The 11,605-nt window shown below is 39.5% G+C and overlaps 5 non-coding genes across 5 annotated transcripts; all 5 read right to left on the bottom strand.

The window, feature by feature from the left end:
• Positions 1-107: 107 nt before the first annotated feature.
• On the bottom strand, positions 108-179 carry Trnae-uuc (transfer RNA glutamic acid (anticodon UUC)). The gene has a single exon. It is a non-coding gene; the product is annotated as a tRNA-Glu (tRNA).
• Positions 180-1,267: 1,088 nt separating this feature from the next.
• Positions 1,268-1,339, bottom strand: Trnae-uuc (transfer RNA glutamic acid (anticodon UUC)). The gene has a single exon. It is a non-coding gene; the product is annotated as a tRNA-Glu (tRNA).
• A 5,710-nt stretch (positions 1,340-7,049) lies between these two features.
• Trnae-uuc (transfer RNA glutamic acid (anticodon UUC)) lies at positions 7,050-7,121 on the bottom strand. The gene has a single exon. It is a non-coding gene; the product is annotated as a tRNA-Glu (tRNA).
• A 3,472-nt stretch (positions 7,122-10,593) lies between these two features.
• On the bottom strand, positions 10,594-10,665 carry Trnae-uuc (transfer RNA glutamic acid (anticodon UUC)). Its single transcript has one exon. It is a non-coding gene; the product is annotated as a tRNA-Glu (tRNA).
• A 786-nt stretch (positions 10,666-11,451) lies between these two features.
• Positions 11,452-11,523, bottom strand: Trnae-uuc (transfer RNA glutamic acid (anticodon UUC)). The gene has a single exon. It is a non-coding gene; the product is annotated as a tRNA-Glu (tRNA).
• Positions 11,524-11,605: the final 82 nt, after the last annotated feature.

The following is an 11,605-nucleotide window of genomic DNA, read 5'->3' as shown; positions in this document are numbered from 1 at the left end:
TACATTTTAATTATACTATGAAAATTTTGTATCTGTTATCCTTTCCCGACGAAGATAAATGAGCACTGCAAAGAAAAATAAAATGAAAAACTATAAAAACTAACACGTTCCCATGCCGGGAATCGAACCCGGGCCGCCTGGGTGAAAGCCAGGAATCCTTACCACTAGACCACATGGGAATGTCTGTTATTGCTAACACGATACAAAGATTATTAAAACTGTTGCTGTCATCAGTTGCTCTCATTGATGTTTATTGCTGGCTGTTACATTATTTTCATTTATGGAGTGAAACACGTAGAATGTAACAAAACTAAAGCCTTTGAACATACTGAAACTTAGCAGAGCAGGAGTCGGTAGTAAGGCGATCTAGTTTACGAACTTAGAAGAAATAATTTCTCTAATCCAGTATTTCCAGAATGTATGGAGTACATAAATATATGAATGAATGAATAGAATGGAGTTAAGTCTCAAGAGACTGTAACAAATCAGTTACTCACGGACGCTTGCTGCACGAAAACTTAATGAGGAAAGCAATAAGTTTCTAAATTACTAATTCTAGCTTAGAGACAAAAAAAAAAAAAAAAAATTTTTAAAGGCAGGAGAAGACAATACTGGATTTTTTATTAATTAATTATGAACTGTTGTATAGGGATAGTCCGACCTTTGACTATGCTATAACTACAGTCATGCTTCAGTCTAATTGGTCGTCATCAACGGAGCATAATAGCGATCACCGTCGTCGATTGTTGGTTAAGCTTCATTTAAGTGGAACATGTGGAATAAAGTGTTCTGAAGAGGAACCACTCTAAATCCTTTGAACAGTTACAATTTACACCTGACGGCAATACCCTTTAAATATTATAAGACGAAGACTTTTGCAAGGACATGAGTCTCACAATATCTCTTATCGGCGATCTTTCGTTTTGACCCGAATTCTGTCACTAAACCACTCGGTAATTTCCGTGAGCACGTGTTGACTTGTTAACTGTCAGTTGACGTAGCGAACTGGAAAGAGAAAGCTAATGGGTTGTACGTGCATGTGTGCTTGGTCCTCTGTGTGTGTGTGCATGCTTGTTCCTTTGTGTGTGTGTGTGTGTGCGTGCGTGCTTGTACTGTATTTATGTGTTGTGGAATGTAGATATAACGAAATTACGCCAACACACACACACAAGTACAAGCACGCACACACACAGAAACAAGCGCGCACACAAACAATGAGGATCTTTATACAGAAAAAAAAAAAAAAATTAGAAAAAAAAAAGAAACGTTCCCATGCCGGGAATCGAACCCGGGCCGCCTGGGTGAAAGCCAGGAATCCTAACCACTAGACCACATGGGAAAGTTGAACAATGTAGTCTTTAATAAAGAAATTATTAAAACTGTTGCTGTGTGTTCAGTTGCTGTTTCTGTTGCTGACTTGCTGACTGCTGACTGTTATATTATTTTTCACTCAAGTGAATCATGGCCTTAATGTCGTATGCTACGAAGTTTTAACGAATTGGGAACCCGAAATTAACTAGAGGAGCATATGGAGCCTGTTGAGTTACACAACATAAACAGAGTTTTAGTTAATTAGAAGTTCAACCTTTTCCTTGATATTTTTCACTGTTTACACAGTAGCGTAGCTAGAATGTTTGTACCCCACTATATGGCTCCTGAGTTTGCTGCTTCTGCACTCCTATACACTCCTATACTGCAAACTTGAAAGTTTCACCCCTATAAATGCTTTAGTCTAACCCTTTCTTAGGCCATCACTATCTATATTCCCAGGAATAGGAAGCTAGCTTGTGCTAATATCTCAGCAAGCAGAGACGGTGATAAGGTTTGAATCTGCCGTTGAAGCAAATTTAACTTCCTTTAGTGTTAAGGTGTTGCTCATGTGTGTGAACTGAGTTACGATTCGGTATCGACTTGACACGGATCGAAGTCTTAAAAACAAAAATACTTAATCTATCGTTAACAATTACACGTTTCTACGATCGACAAAGAAAAAGATGTTTACACAAGTTCGAAATTCATGAGATATTTTGGGATCAGGTACAGTAGTAGATATTGGATTTTTTCTCTGTTTGACTGTACCTGTGGAAATTTTGAAGTTTAGTGAAAATTTTAAGATTTGGTGAATTGATGTAATTTTCCACGCTGAATCTCAGGGGCTCATTCACTTTTTCTCAGGAAAATTTTCAAAAAATGTTAGTGTTTAAAATTTGATAATTTTTACCCAGTCAGAAAACAGGATTTGGAAGCTCTCATTTTGTGCGTGACTGCACGTGTTGTCAACTATAAACAAGTGAAATACAGGCGGAATTTTGCTATAGGTACGCCATATAACCCCTCATAACTTTTTCCTTTTTTGAAATTTTCCGAAAATTTTCGCGAATTTGTATTCCACACACGGGAATTCGTACAATTATGCGACAAAAATAGTGCGTGATTTAAGGCCTACTTAGCTGGGGTTTTTTTTGGCACATCTCATGACCACCTCATACATTATGAGTTTTAAGCATTTAGCAAACGACAAAAAGAAGACGTGGTAAGCATCTTGGTAACAGCTTTGCTTGTTACTCTGGAAACAGGCCCCTATATGCCTGTGGCTTTCGATTGGCAAAAATTATCCAAAATTTGCAAACTTTAAAAGCTATTAATTCTTTATCTACTAATTTGTGGCGAAAATGAATTTCATGTCAATGATTACCTTACAAAACTACACCAATACGCCAAATATGAAATGAATTGGAGCAAAAATGGAAGAAATTAAAAAGTGGCAACCAACAAGGAAAGATCCAACGCCGTTGTGTGTTTCTTGGAGTTAGTTAGGGATGGTTGCTGTCCCCGCCCCGACCACAGTCTTCCTCGACTATTGTTTTGCAGCTACGGACAGTTCCCTGCTACTGTCCTCTCTAGCTTCCACTTGCTAGTGGCTAAAATCCACAAAATCTATAACTGATGCTCTTGATCAGAAAAAGCGCGCCAAAGATTTAATCTTGTTCCAACAAAATTTTTGAATAAATGTTTTGATGACATCAGCAATACTTGAGCGAATTGTGTTCGTGTTCTTTACTTGTTTACTTGCATCAGATAGAGATCCGGATCCGATTTCTTGGTGTTTTGTGACTGCTAAATATTCCTGCTACATTTCCATTAAAGACACGAATATCACAACGTTGTATTTCTCCTATGGACAAAACCACTTCAATCTAATGATACAAATTATGTATCAAATGATACAAGTTATGTAAATTAAACCTCCAGTAGGTGGAGAAAAGAAATCAAGTTGGAATCTTCGAGAAACAAATTAAACAAGTTGCTACATACAGAAAATATATAATTAATTCTAATCTGTAAAATTAGTAAATTTCCATTCGAAGCATTGGGCAACAGAATGTCTGATTGAGTGCTTGGATGCCAGACACCTACCGTTATTGACAGCTTGCTTGGAATAATTACATAGAAAGTGTTTCACTTTTGTGATTTAATATAGTTTCGAATTGTAACATGATGTTCACTCCCACAAACAGTTATGACCTCTTTATTGGTAATATTTTGTGAAGGCGCGTAGCTTAGTGGTTATAGTACTGCACTCACGATCACCAGATCGAGGGTCTGATTCCCTGTGTTCATGCTGTGTTCATGGGCAATGCACTTAATTTGATATTGCTCTAGTGCTATGTGGGGACCTCGACATAAAAGATGACTAAAATAGGTGGAGGTGGGATTTGTACTCTGACATTGTAAAAACCCTCAGAAGCAATTACTACCCAAACAAGTCCATGGGTTGGAGGTGTTGTCGGCTGAGTGATGCAAAATTGTCATCCGCCTCGAGTAGGGAATCCCCAACTAATGGTGGATGCAACGACGCGGTGTTACAGAGCATGCCTCCATATTACTGCCATTGGTAATTGTTTTCTCTTTTACACAATTTTAGTCGAAGCTTACTGTTATTACTCTGTCTATAATCATTGTTCTGTAAACGGTTGATGAAGTCCAATTAGATCGAAGCGTGACGGGAATTGTCACTGGCCTGTTGAAGTTTAGAATCACTCCCTTCTATATTCCATATTTAAGTAGTTAAAATTTGATCGGGCAAACCTAGAGCTCATAAAAAGTCATTTGAATCACGGCGAGTTATATTTACACAGATCCAACGCTAGAGAATCACAGCGTGGCTCTAACATGGTGTAACAATAAAGGTATTTGATGATTAATCTTCAGCCAAGTCTCTTCTTTTGTGACTGACTAAACAAACTCAGGATCAATGTCTTTCCAGCTACAGTCATTCCGCCCTTTTGTATATTAGAATCAATGGTATAGCTGCCAATTGTGGTCGGAACCAATTGTGGTCGTAAGTCGACGACGACATGTATATATATTCTCAATTGTCTTGTACTTCTTTCAGTCATTGTTCTGCGACTATGTTTGAGTGCCAGCTTAAAACTGTTTAGTCAAACAAATTGACTCCAGTATTTATTTTCTAAATCTGGTACTTATTTACTTATTCTATTCTTCCGTTTAGCCGAACCACTAGGTTACAGTGACGTAAACAAACGAACACTAATAAAAAGACACACACATACACACACAAATAATACATACATACATGCTTACAGACATATATATATATGTGTGTGTGTGTGTGTGTGTGTGTGTGTGTGTGTGTGGGTGTGTGTGTGTGTGTATGTGTATGTTTGTGGATTAACACGGACACAAGCATAGAAGAGAAAGAGGAAGAGAGAGAGAGGGAGGGAGAGGAGAAAAGGGGAGGGAGAGAGAGAGAGTTTAACCCTTTGATCATGCAGACTTATAATTACGTAAGTTCAAACATGCCATGATACTATGCACGAAGGACTTCATTGGCCAGTGCCTTCGACTTTTAAGGACAGTTCGGTGAGAGGTGAGGGGTATTTAGTTCCTATTTCTAACTGGTCATGTGACATGCGTAGGGGTTGGAATTAATGTGGTTGTTTTGTTTGTTGTGTCTAAATGTGGTTGATGGTAGGTCTGTTTAAATGCTTTTCATCATCATCTTAATATTATCTTTTAGTTGTTTTAACTATTGGGCTACGGCCATGCTGGAGCACCGCCTTTTTAGTTGAAGAAATCGATGGTGGGAGACAAACACAGACACAAACACACAAATATATATGGGCTTCTTTCAGTTTCCGTCTACCAAATACACTCGCAATGCTATGCTCGGTCCGAGGCTATAGTAGAAGACACTTGCCCAAGGTGTCACGCAGCTTCTTACCACACAGTCACAGGCTGCGCCATGTATATATATATATGTATGTATGTATGTATGTATGTGTATGTATGTATATGTATATACAACTGCCTTCTTTCAGTTTCTGTGTATCAAATTCACTCTCAAAGCATTGGTCGGCCCGGGGCTATATAATAGAAGACATTTACCCAAGATACCATGAATTGGAATTGAACTCAAGAGCATGTGGCTGGGTAGGAAGTTTCTTAACTATACACCCACACCTGTCCTTTTTCTATTTATTTATTGAGGCGGAGAGCTGGCAGAATCGTTAGTGCCCCCGGGCGAAATGCTTACCGGTATTTTGCCCGTCGCTACGTTGTGAGTTCAAATTCCGCCGAGGTCGATTTTGCATTCCATCCTTTAGCGATCGATTAAATAAGTACCAGCTACCCTTGTGGCAAAATTTTGAAATCATTATTTAATTTTTATTTATTATTCATATATATGTATATATACTATTTTGTTTTATAATTCACTGAGTTGTGTGAGGTATGTTATTGCTATTAAGTGCAAAACAATAGTTTGTACGTGGCTGCTTTTACATGCTGGAATTAGTTGCAAATATAGCCTTAGGTATACACTGCCAGAAATTTAAAAAAAAATAATGAAAGGTGTGTGATGCTGGTGGTCTCAGCTGGGATATTTTTGATTACAGATTTGCTCGATCAGAAATAAACTGGTGCTAAACAACGACTGCAGCTGTTCGCTATTAACAGATTCCTAGTGTACAACTATCTCTGTTACAGTTGCACAAGACTAAGCGACATCAGCTATATTATTCGAAAGCATCACACACATATAGAGTTATCTCCCATGCATGTTTAATCTCTTGCTGATGTTATTTAAAAGTAAGAAAGTTTTCCTATCGTATGTTCGGTTACATATGGTTCTCAACCATTTTTTATCAATGTACCCCTTTGATTACTATTTTATTCTTGTGGACCCCCATAACCATTCAGTGTTTATAAACTAGTTTTGTAGACGCTTCTTCAAAAGTTCCTATTGCGTTTTCACACATTTAACTTGTATTGGTTGAACTATGTAAAACGCTAGAGAACCTAACTGTTTCTTGCAATAAATATATCTAAAGCGAAATTTTTTCATGAACCTTCAAATTACTACTGTAGACCCAATTTACTATTTTGATTGTGTGGATCCCCAAGATTTTGATATTGACCCCCAGGGGTTATATGGACACCGTTTGAGAACCACTGGGTTACACATGTGTCTCTTTAATGTTCTTGTTATGAAAAATACTTCTCATCTCAATTGAATAACATTACACACTAACCAATTTTTTATGTTTTACCGTAAAACAATTATTTTTATATAGGACCGTCGAATATTTTATATTCCACTGCAAAAAAGCAGGCTCTTTACGAACTAAGACGGCAACGTAGCTTATCCCAGGTCAAACCTGAAAGAGTAGACTCATGACCAAAAACTTTTTAGTTGTGACGATTCCATTTATTTGACTAGACTACACCACCCTATTTGTCCTCTAATTTTTGAGTCAGCCGGATGCAATTTGTGGAAGATTTGGCTGTTATTTTAGCAGATTGAGCATGCTCATAGACGTTTCGTCGTTGTTTCGATGGCGATTGAAATTTTACTTTACTCAAGGCATTTCATTAAAAACATGATTCTTAGATCTCTCCAGAATAAAAGGGAAACCGAAATAAGAAAACAAATAAATCCCAAATCAACTTATATATAACTCTAAATTACATCAATTTCACTACACATACATATTGACAGAGCAAAAAAAAAAAAAAAAAAAACTGCGTTCCCATGCCGGGAATCGAACCCGGGCCGCCTGGGTGAAAGCCAGGAATCCTAACCACTAGACCACATGGGAAAGTTAAATAGCTGACGCTACAATTACTGTTTTATAAAACGTGTTGCGTTATTTTACCTATCTGTGTGTGTATGTGTGTGAGTGTGTTTATATCTGTTTTAGTACTGCCTCCTACGTGCAGGCTTGTGACTAGAATTTCCAGTGGTTACCTCCACCTGTCCTTTTCCCCACTCCCCCATCGCCGCAGGACTCAAGGTTGACACTTCGAAAGCTGAACTGTACAGACACCTGTGCGTGAAGTTATTTTAAGTGAGAGAACTTTTGCACAAGGACAATCCCACCCTCTCGGTAGAAAACCTGGAAACCCTTCCTGCTGCAGTGGAGGGGTAGTATCTCTGGTGGGTGAGTGGGGGTTAGTCGTTCTCTCTGGGAGAGGCTCGTCTACCTTTGGTACTCCATCTGGAGTCCAGCTCTCACCTGTGGCTCCAAGTAGCTGTAGCATGCGAAGCGGCCACATCCCGGTAAACCGCTTCGACTGGCGGGCTGCACCAGATGAGGATAACCAAGAGATACGGGCTCAGCGTATTTGCTCAGCAACAGGAAGTCATTGGTACTTGTCTTCCCAACTGCATGCTTCCCTAAAACCCCTTTCCACTGTTCCTCGTCCTTGCTGACTCTGGCTTTGAAGTCGCCAAGTATTAGAAACTTGTCGGTATTAGGCGTGCCACATAGTACAGTGTCCAAGTCGGCATAGAACTGCTCTCTGATCTCCTTTCGTAATGTGTGTGTGTGTGTATGTGTGTAGGGGGGTACGCGCTTATGATGGGGAAGCGTTTGTCGCTGACAGGGAATCTTCATAAGCCTTTCATTTACCCCTGTCGACAGGCTGGGAATCCGTTTCAAGGACTGGAGTTGATAGCGAATCCAACTCCGTATATTCTGTCCTCGTGTAGGGCCTTGCTTTTCCAGAAGAAAATGTAACCATTGCCTGATTCTGTCAACGACCCCTCCTCAGCCAGTCGAGTTTCACTGATAGCTGTTATGTCGATACTGTATCTCGACAGTTCTTTGGCAATGAGGGCTGTTCTTCTCAGATATCTGGAGACACTATCTCGAACCTTGAGGGTACCTATGTTCTATATATCAATGACTATGTTGTTCTTTCTTTGTTTGAATCGACTGCAAGTGGATAAATCTGTCATCTTCCTCAAGAGGCTCATCACCAGCGTCTTAGAGAGCAGCTTGCCTGAAGCCCAATGTGCTTTCACCGTGGCCGCTGCACCATAGACATGGCGTTTACTGTGCGTCAAGTCAAAGAGAAGTGTATTGAATAACAGAAGGATTTGTATTCAGTGTTCATAGACCTGACCAAAGCTTTCGACACACAACAGAAAAGCTTTGTGGACCATCCTAGCTAAGCTAGGCTGCTTACACAAGTTCACCGCAGTGGTAAGTCTCTTCCACGACAACGTAATCGGTCAAGTTCTCTCTCTGCAAATGGTGACTGCATCAACTCTTCCAATAGTGTGAAACAGGGCTGCGTTCTCGTTCGTCTTGTTCAACATGCTTTTCACATAGATCCTACTCCACACAGCAAAAAATCTAGACTCAGATGTGTACATCAAATATCTTTCAGATGGCTCAATTTTTGCCGTCCAGCAACTCTCTGTCCGAACCAAGACGGTGGAAAAGCTCATCACTGAAACACTATTTGGATGACAGTGCCCTAATGGCACATAAGAAAAGTCACCAGTAGATTATTGTCGCCCACTTTGCAGAAGCGTCAAAGCTCTTTTGTCCAAGCAACTCCGAACACATGTCACCCCTTTGCCAAACATCATCACTGAGGTAGTCCAGCTGAAGTGTGTAGAGAGCTTCAAGTACCTTAGCAGCACAATCTTAGCCGATGGATCACTGGACTGCAAAAACTCACCCAGAAACCAAAAGACTAGCCAAGTCCGTCAGCAGAAAGGTATTACGCTGTCGACAAAGCTAAAGGTTTACAGAGCTGTAGTCATCTCTACACTGCTATATAGGTGAAGCATGGACCACATACTGCCAGCACATCAAACAGCTGGAACAATTTCACACAAGGACACTACACAGGACCATGGGCATTTGTTGGCAGACAGAGTGACAAACCAAGAAGTACTGGACAGAGAGTTGGTTCAACAAGCATTGAGTCAACGCTGCTGAAGGCTCAATAACGTTGGACTGACCACGTCATCAGAATGACTGACATCCGTGTACTCAGACACCTGTTGTACGGCGAGCAATCCAATATCTTTATTCAGATAGTGACATTATTTAAATGACGCAACCACAAACTACGAGTAGACTACGCACACGTATAAATAACTAGAAGCCTGTTCGATTAACGAGCTGGAAGTTGAACAGTGAACCACGAGTAGACTACGAATGCATATAAGTAGCTAGGAGAGCGTGTACAAACGGTTCGTTAGCGTACACATTTTCATATTTCATATAGAAAATATTTTTGATATATTTTGTTAAAAACTTAACCATGGTTCGAGAGAAAGACAGGGGAAAACGCAACTCACAGACGCGAGCGTGCATGCACATACACACACACACACACTAACACACATGCACATACGTATATATTTATGTATTTGCAGTTCATGGATGGTCGAATAAAACATCATTTCACGTCTTTATGTACAGTATGGATGTGACTTGGAACGGATTATCCTTATTTACATTTAACTACTCATGTAACGAACGGTTTGCTTACTACATCTTCGTAGTAGCACTCCGTCGGTTACGACCACAAAGGTCCCAGCTGATACGACCAACGGAACAGCTTGCTCGTGAAATTAACGTGTAAGTGGTTGCGCACTCCACAGATACGGGTACCCTTAACGTAGTACTCAGGGAGATTCAGCGTGACACAGGGTGTGACAAGGCTGGTTCTTTGAATTACAGGTACTACTCATTTTTGCCAGCTGAGTGGACCGGAGCAACATGAAATAAAGTGTCTTGCTCAAGGACACAACGCGTCGCCGGGAATTGAACTCACGACCTTATGAACGTGAGCCGAATGCCCTAACCATTAAGCCACGCGCCTTCACTCATCTTTGTATATAGAGATTCCACTGTCTAGCAAACTCCGACGTACTTTTCTGAAACTACAAATAAATTCTAACAGAAAAAGAAGGACGCGTTCCTACACTGGCATCGAACTCAGGATGACCGGAATCTTAACTACTTGACCACATTGGAACGCCGATCACGTATCCTGATAGTTACTGTTTTATCAAAAGTACTCCATCATTTTTCCAATTTGCGTGCTCTGTGTGTATGAATGCATGTATGTGTGTGTACGTATTTGTGTATGTGTGCTTTGTTCTTCTTTAGATCTTGTAATGCAGGAGTTTAAGACAATCGATCTCTTATTCTGATACATCGATATTGTTTAACGGCTCGCATCTGCTTATTTAAAGTTGATAAATTAAGTTATATGTAGCACTAAAGTATTTAGATAAATTATTTCGGTAAAATGAAGAATGCGTTCCCATGCCGGGAATCGAACCCGGGCCACCTGGGTGAAAGCCAGGAATCCTAACCACTAGACCACATGGGAAATCTGTTGATTTAGGTTACTCTTAGTCATTTATAAAATGTGTAACGTAATTTTATATATTTGTGTGTGTGTGTCTGTTTTTGTTTGGCCTAAGAATCGGAAAAGGAAGAGTCGGAAAAGGAAGAATCAGATGGGAAAGAGTCAGCATAATCCAATATTTTGTTCAGGTAGCGACATTATTTAACGTGTCGTATCTGCATTTTCATTTCTTGCCCTATCCAGAACAAAAGAAACCAAATGAATGAATAAATAACTAAAGAAAACTAAACGACTTCAATTACAATGAGGTACTTATATACGAACGGTTCTCTGAACCAGAAAACATGAATATCGAACGGTTTTTCTGTAGGAAATGAAAGTCGAATATCGAACTGAAACTTCATCGATTCTTACAAATAACTAGGAGCCTATTCACTTAAGGAGCTGGAATTTGAACAACGAGTAAACTACGCATACGTATAAGTAGTTAAGTGAGCGTGTATAAAGGGTTCGTTAACGTACGCATTTGCACATGTTAAATAGAAAATAATATTTGTTTGTGCTTTGTTCTTCTTTAGATCTTGTAATGCAGGAGTCTAAGATAATCAATCTCTTATTCTGATACATCGATATTGTTTAACGGCTCGCATCTGCTTCTTTAAAGTTGATAAATCCTACTTGATTCTTAGATCTTTCTAAAAAAAAAAAAAAAAAAGAAGCAATCAAATTGAATGAATAAAACTGGAATTAAGTTATATGCAACACTGAAGTATTAAGATAAATCATTTCGGTAAAATGAAGAATGCGTTCCCATGCCGGGAATCGAACCCGGGCCACCTGGGTGAAAGCCAGGAATCCTAACCACTAGACCACATGGGAGAACTGTTGGCTTAAACTGTTCTTAATCATTTATAAAATGTGTAACGTAATTTAAAAAAATTTGTGTGTGTAAGTGCACCCA

This window comes from Octopus bimaculoides, chromosome 10 (genome assembly GCF_001194135.2).
Source record: "Octopus bimaculoides isolate UCB-OBI-ISO-001 chromosome 10, ASM119413v2, whole genome shotgun sequence".
NCBI lineage: Eukaryota > Metazoa > Mollusca > Cephalopoda > Octopoda > Octopodidae > Octopus > Octopus bimaculoides.
This window is presented reverse-complemented; position numbering and strand designations above follow the sequence as displayed.